At 43.2% G+C, this 21,190-nt stretch overlaps 1 protein-coding gene across 3 annotated transcripts in view; it reads right to left on the bottom strand.

Moving 5' to 3' along the window:
* Positions 1-18,820, bottom strand: part of Daam1 (dishevelled associated activator of morphogenesis 1) — a 158,595-nt gene extending 139,775 nt beyond the window's left edge. Inside the window, exon 1 of one of the 3 annotated variants that reach the window (XM_028789181.1) lies at positions 18,731-18,820. The gene's annotated coding sequence lies outside the window, so the exon portion shown is untranslated. The other 2 variants (XM_028789173.1, XM_028789189.1) reach the window with 2 other exon arrangements.
* Between the last annotated feature and the right edge of the window lie 2,370 nt (positions 18,821-21,190).

Raw genomic sequence — 21,190 nt, 5'->3', positions numbered from 1 at the left:
AGTATTGACGTATGATGTATTGACATAAAGGCCATTAGACTCTGATGGCGGCAGGGCCTTGTGACATTGGATGCTCCAAATGCAACGTGGCAGATATCCTAGCGATGCACGTGAGTCTCTGCTTTACAACATCATTTCTAAACAAAGTGTACAGGGGATAACATTTCTTTTATCACGTAAACCATTGTAATATAAACTTCTCCCTCTTTCCTCATAATATTTGGACTATTTCATTGTTCTGCCTCCTACTCATCCAGACAAGTGCAGTCCAATGGAAAAACTATATGTCATCCCCCACTTGCCATGCCTTTCCTTCTGTGCCATCCTCCACAACACAACCACGGAGAAAAAACCAAGGCAGCCTCCAGGAAATGTGTCTTGGTGATAGACGGCCAGAAACTCTATGGTACCCTTCAGATACTGGGGACTGAGTGTGTAAGGATGACTACAGAAAACTGCTGCCTAAGACTTTCATCACCCAGAAATATTTTAGAATATTTCCTTTATATGTACCCAGACATCTTGAAAGTATCCTTCCATGGGTTTCAGGATCACTTGTTGCATTTATGAAAACTTAATAATGAATCTCTCTCATGCTCAGCTATAAAACATTGAGATTTGCTGGGCCCTCGGGGGTACAGGGGTATAATCCCAGCTACCTGGAGGCTGAGGCAAGAGGATCACAAGGTCAGAGCCTGACTGAGCAACTTAGGTAGATTCCGTCTCAAAATAGAAAACATAAAAATGGTTTAAGGCCTAGCTCACTGGAGGGTACTTACCCAGCATGCACAAGGCTCTGGGTTCAATTCCCAATACCCAAAATGACTTTTAAAGCACTTTTTAAAATTAAATAGGTAAGTGGGTAAATAGATAAATGAGTAAATCTGAGAAAGAAAAAATATAAATGACTGGGGAAAAGGTTTTAATTTAACATCAATTTGATATGGAAATTAAAGTACAGTGTAGCAGAACTTGCCTGCCGTTACCTACAGACAACTGTGAGATGCTAATGTGCTCCTAGGTACCAGCTGTGCTTTCACACACTGCTGTTACCAACACATAAAACCTTTCTGAAAAATAGCTTAGCAGGACTTTAAAACAATCAAGCAAACGCCCTTGAACCTTGTGCTTCTTTTCTAAGAATCTGCTCTGAGAAAATAAACTAAAACTTGAAACACATTCATTTTAATGTAGAAACATCATGAAGCCTGGGAGGGTGATACCAATGTCATCTGAGCACCAGGGAGCAAGGGCAGGAGGATTGCCTTGAGTTCAAGACCAACCAGGACTATACAAGGAGACCCTGTCTCAAGAAGCCAAAAACTGCCAGGCCCATTTCACATCAAGAGACTGCCACCTCTAAAGTTTTCTAAATTTGTCAAGAAGATGAAGTGTGTTCCTGATACTTACTTGGAGAAAGGACCCTGTAGAGGGGAGATGGTGACAAAATACAGGATTGTCCCCAAATTTATGTAGTTTCACTTTTTTGATTTGATTTGTTTTGTTTTGACAAAGACTCCTGTAGTCAAAGGCTGGCCCCAAACTCACTGTATAGCTAAAGATGGCCTTGGGAATGCCTGGTTTCAGTGCCTCTGACCCCACAAGTATTGGGACTACCTTTTTGTTTTTAACAAGACCAGTGGTCTCCAAGCACGTTCTTGGAAAGTGGCAGACCTGTGTCTGTAAGCTCAAAACTGATCACAACAAAAAGTCACTATTTGTAATTGCAATTTTCCCTTCTATTCTCCCAATAAAGACACAGAATCTTCCAGAACATCTAGTGCTTGTGACTAAGACATCCCTCAGATGATATCGTGCAATGGGTTTCATTATTGATATCTTTAAGTGAATAACCTGGATGATTTTAAAGTCTGTCTATTCTAACAAGATATTTATATTACGAAATCGACTCTATTTTAAGTCTTGAAAAAGGGTCAAATAGTCTTAAAGCTAAAAATCTTGGGAACCTATTGAACCAGGCAATTTCACAGCTCTAGGGGGACAGGAACTTAACAAAAAAAATAAAAAAAAAATTACAAAAAAAAACCATACTAACATAATGGCTCCTAGCTATAGCAAAGTAAGTACTTTCACTTGGGAGCCATTCAATAGCTTTCCATGCCTGACACATATAACATAGCATTTTATGATCCTTCAGGCTGTTAACCAGTTTTGGATATTCAAGCAAATATATTTCAGCATTCCTGAATGGCTTGCTAGGCATACACCTGTTTATCCACTGCTGTGTTATCTGGTCCTAACATCTTACCGGTTGTTTGTTAATCAGTAAGCTAAACAAAACTGTCTGCATGTGTCTATAATTGTGAATCTAATTTTTCTTTTCCTCTTTGGAAATTATTCCTTCTCACCAACTAACTACAAGTAGATGGAATTTGAAAGAGAGGTCTTAACACTAATGAAAATAAGGAGGGGGACTATTTAGATCACGGATTAAATTGTGTTTTCAAATAATTATGGTCTATGACAATTCGTTTTACTACTCCAGCAAAACAGGCTCAGTCAAAATTCTACTCTCACTCCTGGGTCTGTTATTTTGTTCTGAACAGAAATGAAAAGAGTACAGAGTGAGTTCACAAGAAGCTTAGGAACAAGACTTCATTTCAACAAGGAACACCTGACTTATGGCGATGTGCTGCCCTGATAAGCCCTTTAAAGTTGGGGATGCTGCATGTTGAAATGCACTGGATATACAAAGCCCTCAACACCATCGCTAAGTAGCAAGCACAACACAAAGCCACTATTTGTAATTGCAATTTTCACTTTCATTCTCCCAATAAAGACACAGAATTTTCCAGAACATCCATCCAGTGCTCACAATTAAATCATCCCTCAGATGATATCATGGAATGGGTTTCATTATTGATATCCTTAAGTGAATAACTGAATCATTTTAAAGTCTGTCTATTCTAACAAGATATTCTAACAAGAATGCAGGCTGTGGCTGATCCTGTGGGTCACACCTACTACCCATCACTGACAGAAAACGGAACGCCACATCTTGCTAGCTTAAAACAAGACCAACATTCAAATTCCAAAGTACACTTTCTACTGAATATATCTTGATTTTACACTATCACTGAGGCAAAACCTTGCTTGTCAACCCATCACTAAGCCGGGCTGGCCTAACTTTCTTACCACTCTCTTCCTTAAAGCAGTTTGATTTAAGCAGCTTTTTGCAGTTAACAGCTTGCATTCTGGTAACTCTAATCTTTATTCTTATTCGTTTCTTCAAAATTATTAATTCTTAAAAAATTATTGAAGTAAAAAAAAAAAAGTCAGTATATCATTTTATAGATGACTGAGACAGGCTTACATGCACTGCAAGAAGCTGGGGATCACTTCAGCTCCTGCATCTTCACACATTGTAAAACATTTTCCTCTCCCTCCTTCCCCTGAGGCTCAATGTCTCCCTTAAACTAGGCCTTGCAACCATTCACACATTAGCAGACACTCCTGAGAGTGTGCTACAAACTGATGCTCCCAAATTAGATTAGTCTTAAGGGTTTTTTTTTTAATTATTTACTGTATTTTTATATAATGATAGACATTTTTTAAAGATTTTAACATTGTCCTTAAGTAGCCTACATTTAAATATTTACAATTACATATGAAACACTGCAGCCATCCTTTCCTGGGAGCTTTCCAATCCCGCTCCAAGCTACTGTTCGATCACTTACCTCAACTCAAGGTTACTGTCCTCCTAAATGAAGTTTAAATCAATTGTCTCATCTTTGTCCAGTGATTGTCATAGAAAATGACTCTATTAACATGAACATTGTGTTTTTTAAAATAAAATATCTGTCATGTCCCTGAGAACAAATGACATGTGTGTGCAGAGCCTACAGAGACACCATTGCTAGCAATGCCACAGTTAATTTTAAAAAGTTATATTTTATGATTCCCAACTTTCAAGAGCCAGCTCCTTTGCACAACTCAAATCTGTACTCGTTCCTGCTGTAAGACATTCTACTCTCTTATCAAGAAGCTAAAGTGTAATTCAACAAGCAAAACAAACAAACAAAAAAAACCCACTTGGGCCAAACAAACAGCTAAGGAACTGGAAACCTTCCTCTATGTCCGCCATTACAGACTGTCTGAAAGACTCGTAACTGATCCATACACTATTAGCATACAAGCACTGCACTGCTCTTTAAAATAAGAAGCTAGGGGGAAGCCCCTGGCTCGTTTGCTTCTCTCTTTCATGCGCTCACTTCTCTAAATGTCTATTTACACACGAACCTCTAATGATGCCCCACGCTGCTTAGCAAGCAGCTTCCCTGCTTCTGCAGTGAACAGATGGCTCAAGGCATCAATTATTTTCATTTTAACCAATTTACAAGAACTAGAGGTAACAGAAACAGGCTGAACCACGAGTTCCAGACTTGGAAATTCTGTAGAACAGCTAATGAAGTTCTCACAGGTGGCAAAGTAAAAAACTGCATGAGACTTAGACAGGAACACACACCACCACCACCACGTGTAAAGCTTGTTTGACTCCAGAGTTGAATAAATAGTTCAAACAGAAAAAAAAAAAAAAAACTTTAAACTGATTAAATGTTTGTAGATGTAGTATGCATTATCTTAACTTTAAATGTGATGATGGATTTTAGCTGTTTTTAGAGATAGCTCAGTTGTAAACACATTTGTTGCATGTGGACCTGAGTTTGGATCCCCATACCTTCATAAAAGCCAGATGTAGTGACACACATCTGCAACCCCATCACTGGGGAAGCAAAGGCAGAGTTCACTGGTCAACCAGTTAGCCAAAATTGGTGAGTTAGGGAATGCCTTTGTGTCTAAAATGTAAGTGGAGAAAGACTGAGGCAGACACCAGACATGACCTTTGGCCTCCGTGTGCATGCCAACTGGGCAGGGGTCTGGGGATGGGTGATGTCTTGGTCTCTTAAGACATGTATTCTAAAATACAAAAATATTTACAGAAGATACGATTTGATATCCAGAATTTATGTAGGGCTGAGCTACTGACAGCAAAGATAAAAAGATCAGCCCTGAGTTGGTATCTAAGCTGTGCATACAAGGAAGATTTGCAAACTACTTATACTAACTTTTCTGTTTGGGTATGTGCTATGACAAAAAAAAAAGTTAGTATCTTTTATTTTTGAAATATATTTTTATATTTCAAATAAGAGATGCAATAGGAGGGGTAAGTTTGAGGTAGAGGCATCTGAGGAAACAGAGAGGGTCTCTTTATTTCCAGTGGTACCTGGGGAGTCAGAGAAGTTTGCCCCTGCTGGCACGGAAGACAGCAAACATCTTCCCAGTGGGCCTGCATACCATGGGACTTGTGGGCCTCTATACACAAAAAAAAAAACAGTCCAGAACTAGCAAATCCTTGATCTTTATCACAAGAAAATATATTTTGCCAACAACCAGTGAGCTTGAAGATCCCGAGCCCCAGAAGAAAACAGCAGCCTTGGTTGACAGCTGGATGGTAGCTTGCCAAGATTCTACCAGAGGACCTAGCAGGGCAAAGCCAGGGTCCTGAGCACTGGTCAAGCCACTAAGTGTGTACTGAGTTATTATACAGCAGAGAAACCAGTATATCTGAAGAGCATCGTCTAGCAGAGCAACACTGCAGTCTCTCCAGAGCCTCCTTTGCACGTGGACTCTTATTTCCAGTGGTACCGATTAACTTCCCAGACATTCAGCTATTGTTTTAAATATGTTTATTGATTCTTTGTGAATTTCACATCATGCATCTCAATCCCACTCATCTCCCCATCCCTTCCTGTCCATCCTTTGGCCTTGCAACCTCCCCACCCCACCCTACCCCCAGAATAGGGAAAATTAAAAAAAAATAATGAGGGTTTCTCAGCAGATCAGAATCCAAATTTGAGAATCCTTGAGCTTCATGATGTGTGACAAATGAAATATACCTATCAACACACACAGCTCTACAGCCAAGAGAATAGGTTGTATAGTGTGAAGTTTTATAGGGGTCCCATGGTGAAAAAATCTTGCAGAATAATCAGAAGGAAGTGTAAAGCAAATGGTAACTAAAGTAAACATAATGTCAACTTCATCACTGTAGTGGGTGTGACACAGACAGTGACTAGAGGGTATGAAGCAGGTCCTGCTACAGCAAAAATGTCTTCCTTATTTCAGATGACCTATAAATACCAAGAAATTGACAAAATCCTTCTTTGTCCATGGTGTGCATCTGGTTAAAGGAAGAATCAAGACATATAATGACAGAAACCTTAAAGTAGCATCTCTGAGACCTCACAAGATTTTTCTCATGTTTCCTTACATGACTGTGTCTAGTTTGTCTTTTAAAGATAACTTCAGTAGCATATAATTTGTAATCCATGAAATCTCTGAATAGTGTGTAGCTCAACGGTCTTTGTTGTACTAATAAGTCATATAACTAATACTCTTTCCAGGGCATCCCAGTATCCTCCAGAAAAAGCCTCATGTTCTTCTTAACTGCCATTTTTCCTTCAAGACTATGTCATGATGACAATTCTCTTGGAATCTCCTTGGAAAATCTTGGTCCTTCAAGACTCAAAACCAGAATTTGTGGAAGAACTGCAAGCATAACAAATACTGAAAAACCTAATTGGAGATTAAAAATACTGTTCCTGTAACCATTGTTGAGGCTGCTCCTTTGAAAGGATGGAATGTGAGCCAGACAGATGGCTCAGCACATAAGGGTGCTGGTGATATGAGTTCCATCCCTGGGGCAGACATGGCAGGAGAGGACCAACTCCTGAGAGTTGTTCTGTGACCTTCACACACAGGCACATGCATGCACACATGTGCGGACACATACACACACACACACACACACACACACACACACACACAAAGTATGTGAATGTAAAAATAAGTAAAAGGAAAGCTGGAAATGTTCCAAATAAGCAAAGCATGAGGCTCCTCAGAGTGGAAATGATGACCCTTCCACTTGGGAAAAGCCCTTCTGCACAAGGTCATCTGTTTATTTTAGAAATCAAAGACACAAGTCTGATCAAGCAGAGCAAGACTTCTGTATGACAAAGGGAACTGTAAGCAAGGGGAAGAATGTAAACCAGCAGCACTCTGAGGTCTTCAGTCAACATAAAAAACATTCTCCACACCAAGAAAACAAGGGTGCTTTCAGATGTCACTTCCACAGCTCACAGTAGAGCCCATAAATTATTATATGTATTATTTATAAAGTTAATTGTTTTCTTGTCTCTGCTATGCTTGCTTAGGAATCAGAATCTGAAAGTTATTGTTTTAAAAGGCCAATGTAGGGCCAGGGAGATGGCTCAGTGGGTTAAACCTTTGCCATCAACTCTGACAACCTAAGTTTGGTCCCTGGAAGCTACCTGGTGCAAGTGGACTTCTACAAGTTGTTCTCTGACCTCACAATATGTACCATGGCACACGCGTGCATATGCCACCACACATACACACACACAATTGATCGATCATCAGTCAATCAATACCCCCCACTTGGCTATTATAACTCTGAGCTGAAGATCTTCCATGGAGATGTGGAGCTGGAAAGACACCAGCTGAGGAAGGAAACAGCAGCACCAGATGTGCTCTGCTCTGTGGAGCAGTCAGCTAGGAAGTGCTCAGAGCCTGGGTTAGCTATGAAATAGCCAAGAGCTTTCTATATCACCTCTGGGCCTCCCCTAGACCAGAGACTAGAAAGAGCACTCAGGACTACTTCCCTGCCCAGCTTTATTCCAACGACCCTTAGTGTTAAGCATTTGGGACCAGTCAGTGTCTGTTACCCTCTCTTACAAACGACCGGTTAAAGGGTACACGGAAGCCTCTCAGGGAAACATCTTGGGGAAAAGATCATTTCCAGGTACTTACAGGTTTTTCAGTTCAATATAATAAAGCTCTACGCTTATCAGAAGCACTGAGTCCAGCATATCACAAAATATGCACTATGCCACCCACAAAAAAAAAAAACTTCCTCACACATGCAAAATTCTAAATAAAAAGATTTACAAAGTTCTTACAAAATGAATGCAAACTCTTAAAGTTAACATTAGACAGACAGACAGACAGACAGATGGACAGCCTGACATGCAATGTGCAACGAGACCCACACTTCCCAAACCTCTTCTGGTCTTCTCATGTTTTCATGTTAGGATTTCCTGGGGTGACTATGACAGTCCTGGAGCTGGGGCCCTAGGTGCTGTGGACCAGTCTCCTCATGCATCTCTTTCTCAAGTCAGCCTGAGAAAGCCTAATGGCTAGCTGGAAGGACAAACGAAGTAGGCCTGAGGAGGGGTACACATGACCTCAAAGTCCACATAGCCTCTGAGAAGGAGTTGACTTGTTTTTAATTTTGTGTGTGGTTTGTGTAGCATATGTATTCATTCATTCATATGGGTGCATACACCTGTAGATTGTGTGTGTGTATGTGTAACCAGAGGTCAATGCCACATGTCCTTCTACACTGCTCTCTGCCTCATTTTTTCGAGGCCAGGTCTCTCAGTAAATCTGAAGTGCACTCGCAGATTCCACCCCCCAGCTGTGACTACAGGCTGACACTGTTTGTCTTTTTAGGTGGGTGTCAGGTATTCAAACTCGGGCCCTCATCATCTGAGCCATCTCCTTAACTGCTGGCTAAATGTTTAATGGAAGCCATGCCTCCTTATACATTATCTTTGCATTAGCTGACCAAAAAAGGATCTTGGGTTAGTTAATTAAAGTGTGACAACATTTTCACTTTGAACTGTGAAAAGCAAGTTTGGAAGGTGCCAAAATCTAAGTTTTAGAGTGAAGTTTGAAAGACATTCTTGTCCGTGGGAGGGGGGAATCAAGCCAGGGCTCTTCTCTGCTGTTCTGGGACATTCTGTCATTTTTAAAGGCTAAAGCTGTTTTTAAAGCATGCTGGCCGGCTTCTGACAACAGCAAGAACTCTGGCTTCCCTTTCCCCAAAGCCTTGTCTTCCTTATCCAGAGATAATGTAACTGACCTACAAACCCAGGCCACAGGCTTCAAAGCTGTTTACTCACTGACGCTGGCGGGCTTACCCTGGCCAGCACCAGTGTCTCACAGGGTCCCCTGTTGTGACCAAGGACATATCCTTAAAATGTGGCTGGCTTCCCAGGCTGTGGTCATGGAAGAATGGAGAAGTGACCCCAATGGGTCTCATCCACTGACATTTTTCTTGGCTTTAACCAACTGCCCAAATAAATAAAACCAGCAGGGGCAGCTCCATTTCCCAAAAGAAATCCAATTTATCCCCAAACATGCTAGCCTGTTTCAATGTTTAAAGCCCTTGGACCATCATAATCCTACCTGCTCACCCTCCACAAAGGCAATTTTACCCTCAAGGAGACACTTGGCTGGCTACATCTGAAGACTTTGGAGTTGTGTTGCAACAATGGAGGGGCACCGTAAGCATGGATCCATGCATGGACACAAGTCGGGGTGCAGCTGAACACTGCACTAGGGAGACCTCCCCCACAACAGCATTATTCAGGCCAGTCTTCAACTGTGCTTAGGTTGAGAAACAAGGGATCAGAGAAGAAAGGACCATTTGCCAGAGGACTACTGGTTCATAAACCTTTGGTTTCAAGTAAGAATCATACCCTTGAGCCAGTGAGATGGCTCAGCAGATAAGAGCTGCCTGCCACTAAGACTGATGACCTGCACTCAGTCCCCAGCACTCACATGATGGAAGAGGATAGACTCTAGCTAAAGGTGTTCTCTGACCTCCACAGGTGCACGTGAACATCATGGAATTTGTATTTGCTTTCAAATTCATTCCCTCTCTCTCACCAGTTAGCATCAGCTGTCAAGTTGACACAGCCCAGAGTTATAGAGGGAGTCTCCATTAGGGGGTTGCCTCAATTAGACTGGCCTGTGAGCATGCCGGTGGGGCATTCTCTGGATTGATAATTGATGTAGGAGGACCAGTCAGGTGGTTCTAGGTTAGATAAGAAAGCTGGCTGAGCTATAGCAAGAGAGAGAGCAAACTAGTGAGAAGCATTCTTCCATGGTTACTGCTCCAGTTCCTGCCTGTCTTCTTTCAAAGACAGACTATGACATGGTATTTATTATAAGATGAAATAGACTCTTCTATCCCAAGTTGTTTTGGTCATGGTGTTTAACACAGCAACAGGCAGCAAACTAGAACACACAAGCACACACAATACATAATATAAAAATGTTTTTATAGAATTACACATTTAGTGTTACCAGCGCCAAGGAAGTAAAGAGATAACACTGATGTAAATGGCCATGCATGTGGCACAAGGGCAGGGTGAGATCTGTGGTGCTTGGAGAATAAACACCCATGTACACATGTCATTCAGTGTTTAAAAGCAGTGCTGGGTAGAGACATAACTTGGTTGAAGTGCTTGTCCAGCATGTTCAAAGCCTTGGGTTTGATTGATCCCAGCACTGTGTAAAGCAGGTGTGGTAGTAATCCAGTATTTCTGAGGGTGAGGAAGGATGATCAGAAGTTCAATGGCATACTTGTCTGTATAGGCAATTTTTGGCCTGCTTTGGACACAGGGACCAACCCCATGAAACCACTACTGGCTTTAAAAAAAAAAAGAAAAAGAAATCACGGGCAATATTAGCCTGTGAAGCATTGTTGGTCTTACTCTAGCTTAAAGAGATTACCAATTTAAATAGAATGGAATACCACCAAAAGATAATGCCTAGCTTCATCTCTTACATCCTCAGGAACTTCCTGTGGTCAGGTGTTTGGCATGAGGCCCAGAGGATAGGGTCTGCCCAGAATGAATAGGATCTTGGGTCCACGTCCCAGGGCATACAGCAGGATAGGAAACTGGACAGGCAAACCCAACAGATGGTATTAAACCTGTGTGTACAGTGGCTCTTACAGACAAATTACTCAAGACAGCTAAATAAATTAGATCATTACTGTTCTAATGATACTCTACTCCTAACAGTGTGTGATTTTCACCCAGAAGACTTCCATGTGAGCACGCTGTTGTAAAAATGAGAAAAAAAGAGGTCCAAGAAGTTGAAAGGAATCACTGGGATCACCCAAATAAGAACACCACACCAGTTGGCATTTCTTTCCCCGTGTGGGGCTGCAAAGCACGAGCAGGTAAAAAGAGTCCATCCGGAGTATCAAACATTCAGTTGGATTCCTGCCAAATATAAGTCATATACAGATGTCAACTTTAAACCTACTTGTGATTATTCATTTCCTTTGGCCCCTAACAATCTGTCCCTGAGTATGTGCACTGCGTACTCTCTGTTGGAAGCCCTGGTGTGCCTGTCCCTGAGTGTGTGCATGCTCTGGGAAAGCAGCATATCCCTGAGAATGTGCATAGTCTGTTAGAGGAATTCCTGGCCCAAGAAGACTGTAAACAAAGACAATCCAGAGGGAAACCAGCGATAAGATAAATGAAATCCAGTAACTCCTGGTCCTCCCTCCACCTACTTCCCTCATCTTGTTCCATTAGAAAAACAACCTGAGCCCTGGTGGGAGAAATGCAGTGTAGCTGCACTCTCAGAAGCCGCTCCCCCTCCTTGTTCTGGGCTCTGGAGGATACCACATCATACGGCCAATGACTGTGGCTACCCTGATACTGAACCAGGCCATGTGAAGACAGCCTGAGAACAGGGTTAGCAAATTACAACCCAGAAGAAAATGGATAGATTGATGAATGGGTGGGAGGATATGTACAGATTAGATAGAAACATAGATACATAGCTTGATTTTAAGTTTTAATCAGCCCTTGACAGAAAATGTCACAAGCAAAGCAGTACTGCAGACCTGGAGTTCTATAGTTATGCTACCTACTCACAGAGTCTGAAGCCCCAACTGGGTCACAGGTTTTTTTTTTTCTAGTTCAATCTAGTCTCTACTCTTGATGTCAAAAATACAAAAACAAGGCTGGAGAGATGGCTCAGCATTGCAGCGGACTTATGTTTGATTCCCAGCACCCATGTGATGGCTTCCAAGTGTCAGTAACTACAGTTCTAGGGGATCTGATGCCCTCTGGACTCCAGGGACATCTGTGAACAAGTGGTGCCCACAAACTCAATGAGGCACACACAGACAAACTAATGAGTCGTGATTAAAAATACTAAAGGATAAAAGCAGGCCTGTCTGTTTAACCTTCAAAGAACACACTGCAGTCAGCCTCAGTCACTGGCTTCGATTTCGAGCATTTATTTATTCTTTGTCCTTCCTGACTCTTAGCTCACATTACCAAAGCGCTAAGTGCTGGGGGAGTACTCTGGTACAAACAGACTGCCACATACAAAACAGGGTGGGGGATTAAAACAGACATGCTACTGTGAGATTTTGCCACCATCATTCTGAATTAAGTAAAGGCACTAATACTGGATTAACTACAGCTATTAATCCAATGTCTTGTTTTCTTAAAGTCTAAAGAGCTACCCCTGTTCACTCTGGTTACAGTATTCTCTGCTTCCACTTTTACCTGCCTTTCAGAGACAGAAGTCAACTCTTCCAGCTTTCAGAAAAGCACTTTTGCCCCCTGAGCCATCTCACCAGTCCGATCTTTTTAAAAATGATAGTTTGTAGTAAGTTCAGGAGAGTCCTTCTTGTCACAAAGCTGCAGATTCCAGCTTAACTTGTGCCTAACATTTCACTGCTTAGTTTTGTCAAGCTGTTTCGAAGCAAGTATCTACGCGCAGGCACATGAGAACAGTCAGGCTAGTCTGGCAAATGCCACTAACAACTGCTCCGCTCAGGTACAAATCTGCAGGAACTTTACGGGACAACAGGGTGTGAGAGACAACTTCTATGGACCCAAGGAGTTCAGCAGGGAAGGTAGAGCCCAGAAGCAACCCCAAAACACTTACTGTTAATACTTGCCATTCCTCAGGAAAGGAAAAACACAGACTCACAGACTGCAGCCTTTGGCAAACTGTTAGTGAGCTGTCTCTAGTTCTGACCCAATTTTTGCAAGAGGACAACAAACATAATTCCTTGACAAACCCTTGCCTCTAGCAGGGTCTGAAGAAACTAAACTCTGTCAGTTCATTTTATAATATGATACTTTCCTTTGCCCCTGGCAGTGATGGTTGTGCTCTGAATGGCGATGATACATTATCGAGTCTTAATCTGCTTTGTAGCCAAAAGTATGAAAAGTGTACACACGCGCGTGCGCGCGCGGGAACACACACACAGACACCATGGTGAGTTACAGGTGCATGACTCAAAAATAAGGTGATCTAACCATAATCTAGACCTGTTCTGTATTATCTCTAACAACAAAAGCCTAGCTAATAACTAGACTGTAAGAGCCCATCTCTAAATGAAAAGTAGCCAGATGTTTGAGCAACAAAGCTCAAAGCTAAGGCCTGGACTTTCTACTTTTGGAAGCCTAGACTTAAAGTACCCATGAGACAGGCAATGTTTGCCAATTGCATCACAGGTATTTTCTTCTGAAGTGAAAAGGACAAAGAGCAGTTTAACAGGTGACCCATACTGTGTGCCTGGCAGAAATAGAAGGAACATCAACTCCAAACCTGGTGCAATTTACAGAAGAAATGAGCTCTGGTTCTTGCTAAAGGTGAATGACAGACTTAAGAAATGTAGCAAGATGGATGAGGTAGGGGAGAAAGCTCCCCAAATCTGTCTGGCAAAGAGGCATTATATCTCAGTAGCCTAATGGCAAAGAGGTTTGTGTTTGCATTTTCTCTTCCTGGCAATCTCTGCTACTGCAGTGCAGCTTGTCCATTATTCCCCTAAATTACCAAGTGTATGCTTCAGTCAATTGTCTACATCAAATATTGTCAGTGTTGCACAATATTGAGTTCTATGCCGAAAGAGGACGTCAGGCAGTCACACCAACTACACTGGAAATGAAACTCACTTCCCTAGTTTTCCACATTTAATTCACAATGGTAGCTGTGGTTTAAGAATTACAGCTCTTTACTTGGCTCCAAATCTGCTACAATATAATGAGTCTCTCGTTTGAGGTGGAGAGAGGGGGAAAGGGTTATTTTAATGCCTAAGGACATTCAATATCAGATTGCATGTTTAACTACTGCTAAAGTTTTTTTTTTCTCCTTTTTTCAAAAGAGCTTTCAGTTTAGCTTAAAATGGAGGGAAACTAGGATGGTAACCCCCACTTAGCTGTTAAAGTAAGCATTTGTTGCCCTTTACTAGGTGAGAAGCTTATACCCAGATGATGGATTCAATCCAGTGAAAAATTATCCTCACAAGTAGGGTCTGAAGCAGGACAATCTCCGAGAGGATTTAAATATAGGATATAAAAATATTTCCTTTTTCAGATACTCTGTCTATATGAAATATATGTCTATCTGAAGTATAGCAAAAGGGAAATTCAAAAGCTTTATGATTCAAGTGGAGCTCCGTTGATGGAGTACCTCTGTAGCATGCATGAAGACCTTGTTTCACACCTGGCATGAACCTGGTGTAGCAGCACAAGTCTATAATCAAAGCACTTGGGAGACAGAGGCAAGAGAATCAGAAGTTCAAACCTGCCCTCTACTGTACTTAAGGCCAGCCTGAGATACATGAGACCCTGTCTCAAAAATTGAGGGCAGAGGTGAGGTGGTGGGGACAGGACCCTTGTTGCTGTACTCCTAAGTTTCAACAAACTCCATCCATTCTCACACTAGGAAAGCAAGCTCTCTTGGAGATGCTCTCTGCTCCTGGCACAGCAGGATGGGTACCAGAAAATAAAGGTGAACACCACCCTTTTCTGCTGTGGGCAGAATATAGGTCACTGAGATCAACTGGCGTCTCACCTTTAACTGTCCTCCTTTCAGCAGGGATACTGAGGAGGTAAGGACATGGTCTCTACCAGCAACCTAGGCCACAATATACATAAAGGACAACACATTCGATAAGTAACTTCAAAATTGATAACCCCATCTCAGCCTGTCCTGACAGCCAGACTTACTCATAAGCCACAAGCAGAAACAAAAGGCACTGAAACAGAGCCTATGCAATCCCTTCAGCTCCTAAAAAGAGGACGGAAGTTGAAAGTATTTAGCTTCAAAATTAACCAGGACGCTTCCTTCCATTTCTGAGTTAATACCAGAACAAGTGACAGTAATTCACAATCCTTATCCCAAAGGGGGCCGGTGGGGGGAGTACTTTCATTTGGACTGGAGTGCCCTGTAGAGAAAACAAGTTTGGCAACCTCAGTTGGCAAAGTTTTGGTTTTTCCTGAAATATTAGAATATAGCCTAAAAACTTAGAAACACAAGAATGGAGGGTGCTAGGGAAGACCCCTACCCCAGTGACAAGCTCAGCAGGTCATTTTCTGAACCAAACACCTGAAGCTCTCAAGGAGAGCTTTGTGAGAACTGCTTAGTCCCTCCAATCCAGCTGTAACTTTGAAGTGTTTTCACAGAAGAACCTAAGAGCCTCAAGCCAAAGCCATACTCTAAATATTTACAAAATGAAACTGTTTCAGCCTTAGCGGGGTCTTGTTTTTAAACACCTTGTTTGTCCTGGGAAGCCTATTACTAACACTAGAAGCAGTGTTTTAAACAAAGTAGCTCTATGCACAAGCACATTCTCAATACTCAGAACTATCCACCAAGGAGAGAAAGCCAGGATTCAAATTCCACTCAAGGAAGTGACCTACACTGATCCTCCTCTATCACCCTTCTCAAGATGGCTCCAGTTTTCCAAACCCACAGGACATGACCACCGCATAACAGCTTTACCAACAGCAGACAAATGTCCTCTCCTAGAGTCGGCCTGGAACAGCAGATCCTGTTTACAGAATCATTCTGCCCCAGATGACAGACCGCTGTCTTCCAGCAACTCCAGGAGCCATTGGTGAAGTGACAAAAGCATCTAACTATCTTTGTCTTTGTCTTTCTCCTTAGTTTCCTGCCATCTGCCTTCTGGGAAAATTATCTGGGCCAAGGACAGTATTACTAATAAAAGTATCTCATTAAGTGTACTAAGAAATTATAACAAGCAAAACAATAACCTACATAGGTGAATATATTCCAAAAGTAATTATAAAATAGCAAAATATATATCATTTTTTATACTCATGGAAAGAACTGTAGCAAGGTGTAAGTATTAACAAAAAAAGGGGGGGACTATTACAACAAATTACATAACTGTCAGGAGAAAGAATACAAACAAACCTTGGATTTCCAATCCTCCTTAATACCCATTTAACAAATGCTTATTAAAAGACCTATTCCAAACTCTGGGAAGGCTGAGAAGACAAAGACCCTGCCTTCAAAGAGCTTAGCACCAAGAAGCATAGACAAGTAAGCCAATAAATGAAGGGCATTTTGCTGTTATTATAAATCCTAGAACAAAAGTAAATACATAAATAAGAGAGTGATAACTTCTGCTACTGCTGCCTCATAGTGATGTAACTAAGTACCTACTTAAGACAGAGTGTGTTATCCACCTGGATAACAACCCGAGTATTAATCTGCACATGAATGCACATGCATAAACACTCCTATATCCACCCCCCCCCCATTTCTGAGAGCTACCACACTTGGAATAAAATGCAAGCAGGAGATGAAAAACAAATTTCTTAGTAAAATGTAAATACCTTCTGTTCAATTAAGTTACAAATAACTACATTTATCGAGAATCTGCAAACCATAAAATCTAAACAACTAATTGTGACTAAAACATAAAAGTCCAGATGCTGGGATAACAGGAGTATCAAGTGTATTATAAATTTAAAAATAGTACTATGGCTGTCCTGTCCATTTTGTAACAGTAACCCAAAGGATCTTGCTTTGGGGGCCAGCAACACAAATTGAAGGCTACAATGTCAGAGCTGGGTTTAGCCCTTGTATTGTTTGAAGGAGGGAGTCATTTTCCAAGTCGCAAGACTTTAAACGTAAAGTCAATGTTGGGAATTCTCTGAAGTCCCCTGTCTACATTACAAATGAGATAACAGGTGCCTCCAGAGGTAACTGTTAGCCCGCAGCAGGGCAGAACACAAAGTGCTGGCACAGGACCTAGGGCTCCTGTTTTCAGACTCCAGAGTTTCACTTTAAGGATCTTGAGCTGGAGTTTAGATTTTATGAAAATTATTGCGATGTCTGTACTCTCTATACCTCAATTTCAATTATTAATTGCTCTGTCATTTACAGGTAATGGCACTTCAGGTAATTGCTGACCAGGGAGTTGTGTAGGCTTGGGAAGAGTGACCTTGTTAAGTAAATTGCCTCCAGCACTATTGACTATGATAATGATGGAAAGATAATACGGTTCACTTGTTGGAGAAAAAACATATTCCAATTTAGTTTACCTTAGAACAAAAGCCTCAGACAATTCGTTTTGAGATGATGTGTAGGCACGTGGGAAGGAAAAGGGTCCAAAAATACAGTGTCCAAGCTATGTAGGAAAGAATATGGGGAGTCCCAGAGCTGCCAGGAGGGTGAGGAAGAGGGAGCAGCTGGGCTCAGGGCAAACATTTGACCACACCCCCCGACCACACCCTCCCAGCTGCCCGCAGAGCCACAACAGCAGGGCGAGCAGTTAAGATTCCAAAGGCAGGAGTCGCCATGGCAACCGGATTCGTCTTGCAGGCAAACTAAGCTTCAATTCACTAGGTCCGGCTCAAATCTCAAGAAACTACCAATTCAATGGGGGCAAAAACGGTCACGGGCAGCATTTGCTCTGGATGCTCTCCCAACATTGACAGTGAGGTAGAGGGACTCGAGAGCAGGAATCTATTTCTGAGCACAGTAAAACATTTTATGGGGAGGGGACAGAACGTCCCAAACCTTGATTGTAAGCAACGAGCAAAAGATCGTAGAAAGGCTTGATGAGTGTGAGTAAACGAACGAATGAAGCTGACGCAGAAAGGAAAAAGAAAAGCCAGAAGACTTTAGAGTTGTCCGGCCGGGCCGGGCCTCGTCTCGCTCTCCTCTCCAGTCAGAAGACAAGCCAATCACAAACAACTGGTTTGGGGCACCAGTTAGATAAACCCGATTATCCAGCCCTTCTGCCTCCACAGCGAACCTTATCACTAGGTTATCCACCAACCCATCACCTCCATGGTTCTAAGGAGAGCGTTTAGCCCACGCCCAGGTGCTCTTTGCAGGGCTCGATTCGGCAGAGCCAAGGCTGAGATGCGCTCCCCACACACGCCCCCCCGAAGCAGGACGCAGGGAACCCCGTCCAGTCCCCCAGAGACGCAGCCTCCCCGCGCCGCAGCTAGCCGCCGGCTCGCGGCCTCCGCAATGCCAGGTTTTCCTCTTCTCCCCGCACACAGTAAGCTCGGACACTGTCTGGATTACAGTAAGCCCCTCCGTTTTGAGTATGGCTTGACCCGAAGATGATAGGGATGGTCGGGGAATCGCGGCCACTACCGTGCCCACGGATCTTACAGAGCCAGCGGCCAAGGAGCGCCGCCCGCTGCCGCAGCTCCCTCAGTCCTGGCCCCGGGGAGCCTGCGGCCGGGAAGCGAGATGTACCCGGCCGGCTCCACTGCCACCGAACGCCTCGGAAAGAAAGAAGGGAGGGACCCCATCCTCGGGGACGCCTTCCTTCAGGCTCGCCTCGCTCCGTGTAGCGCTGCAGCCATTTTCCAAAGCCTAGATTGGCAGCCCATAGCTGTCTCAGTCCTGTTCCCACCCAGACCCAACCTGAAGGACGAGTTTAATATTTACCTACTGGCCCGGGAGCTCCGGGAAGCAGCAGGAGGGCGCGCCGCGAACAGCGCGAGGAACCAGCACGCCCACCCCGCGCCACGGTGCGGTGCAGCTAATGAATGAGTGCGGCGGGCGAGCCGAGGCGTCCCCTCACCTGAGCAGCCGCTGCATGCTGGAAAGGCCGCTCTGCGTTCCCGGTACAATGGGATCCGGTTAAACAGTTCCCTTCACAGCCGCTCGTAGGTTACCAACTCGCAGGTGACATCACCCTCGCCTCCTCTGATAGGATACAAGGTGGCACCCACTGCGCATGGACGCTCTGACGGGCCTTTAGGATTCTGGAAGTTGTAGTCCCAATTCTGCAGACGGAATCGAAACAACCCCTCCATCGCCGCGCTCAGGAACTACATTTACCGAGGTGCCTCTCTGCCCCTCTGTGCCAGCCCTCTTCCCGCCCCCCGACCCCCCCCCCCCCCCCCCCCCCGTCTAGCTGAACCAGTGGTGGTCAGTCAGAAGACCAGGGGCGTACTGTTTGGGCGAGAGGGCGAGGCACCAGCGACCGAGCCCTTTGACTTGACCTCTGATCCTGCCAGCGGGTAGGCTGCGAGACCAAGGGGCGTCTTGAATTCGAGCACACCCACCAGGCCCTTCTGTTCGGTTGGGCTCTCCTGCCCCCATCTGGGAAGGGTCCATAAAAGCCTTTCTCTTCCTTCCCTGCTCAAAACCACTAATTCATAGGACTCTAGGGGTTCTGGGTTGAATTACCGAGCCAGTATTTCCCTGTGTCCACAAGGATCAAACAACGCCAGCGCCAGCGGCGAAAAAGAGAGGAACCTCCTTGCACCACACGTTGGGTTAGTTCACCTTTCTCCTCTCTTTCCTCCCCCACCCCCCCTTTTAAACCAAGACCGAGTGGCCAAGAAAAAAGCTGGGAACAGCATAGTTAGCTGACCAGAGAAAAACCAGCGGCTTCACTAATGAAAATGCAGTGTAATAGAAGACAGAGACAGTCACTACCACAACCCTGCGTCCGCAAGCCTGCTGCTGTGGAGATAATACTATCGAACATCCTTGCTTTTGTTCATCCCTGAAGGGACTTCCCGCTCTGGTGGCTCTCAACTCCTCAGAAGATAACATGCATATCTAAAAGTTTTAGTAAATTACACATATATAAAATTTAAAACTCTGCAACACTCCCTCTACCCTCAAAAATATAAAAATTTTAAGACCTTAAAGCAAACAGTACCCTTCAAGGATTGCCCCCGATCTTCAGACACTTATATGTGTATTCAAATGTTAGCAAAGGGTGTGTAGTGGAATTTTGACCCTTCTGGAAGATTTTGGTTTTAGTACATAAGTTTTCAGTGTCATGATCTCATTCAATAACACCAAAGGTGAGAAACTTAGAGGGAACAAATCTCCAAGTGCCTTTTTCACAGGGGAGAATAACTGTATTTATTCCACTTTCAGTGGCACTGCTGTGATCAGTTCACATGCCTCTTCCACCAGCAAAATTAAGATTTTGCTTCTCAGGAAATGAAGACTGACAATTAAAATTTCTAACATCTCTTCGCCTAATTGCTGGTGGAGTGGCACATCACGGCTTATCTTCCCTTTTCCGCTTGAAACACTAAGGTTCAAGTGAAATATTTTCTCAGAACTAGGGGAGTATCTCAGAGGAGAGGGAAAGTGCTGTTTCGTGAAAGAGGAGATTACTGCTGGGTTCTGATCTTCTTTTGATAAGCCTATTCGGCACAGACCAGAACAGTTTGTCTCCACAGAAGCAGGATAACTTTGTTGCTCTTCTGATCTACTTCAAATAGTATCTTAAGTGGAACCTAGATAACATACATGTTCCTTCGGCCATCAGACCACGGGCACAAGCAGTGATGCTCTAGCTAATGGGTAGGCTTATTGTATCGCTCAATTGGCTGTGGGAAAATATTCAGAAAGAATCCCGACCTGGCATGATTCTAAAGGCTCCCCCAGTCTTATAACTGTGGAAGCTTTTAGATAGAAATGTAATCAGTGAGCTTGAATTTTACTGAGTCGATAAATTGTACTTGGAGCCTTTCTATCAGGCAAGGTTTATCCTTATAGATGAAAGAATGTTGTTAAGGCACTCGGAGAAATAATTTTATAGAAGAAATACCCTCTCAGCAAGCTCTCTTAGTTCTCTGCAATAAAGAAAAGGAATAAACTCAAAGAGAAAGAATCCATTCTCTATAGCAGTATTACAGTGTGTCAAGTACCTCCACATATAAAGGAGAGCATGCAAAATAGACTACAAAGCAGGGAATTTGCGTGTGTGTGTTTGTGTGTGTGTGTGTGTGTGTATGTGTGTTTGTGTGAGGGGGGAGGGAGGGAGAGAGATTTCTAGCAACCAAATAGAAGCCTTGGTGTTCGAAAATGGTTTTCTGTTAAGTAGTGATGAATTTAAACTAATCCCTGCACACTGTTGCATTGGTAACCAAGGGAAACAAGATGGCTCTTTGGCATCAGAAATGCTGTCTGTAAACCTGTTGACCTGAAGTCAGTGGAAACTTAAACACTTCCACAATGGCACATAGGAACTCATATTCACACACACACACACACACACACACACACACAC

The sequence above is a fragment of the Grammomys surdaster genome, unplaced genomic scaffold (assembly GCF_004785775.1).
Source record: "Grammomys surdaster isolate TR1022 unplaced genomic scaffold, NIH_TR_1.0 127, whole genome shotgun sequence".
Taxonomy (NCBI): domain Eukaryota; kingdom Metazoa; phylum Chordata; class Mammalia; order Rodentia; family Muridae; genus Grammomys; species Grammomys surdaster.
The sequence above is the reverse complement of the archived record's forward strand: the minus strand, read 5'-3'. Positions and strand labels throughout refer to the sequence as shown.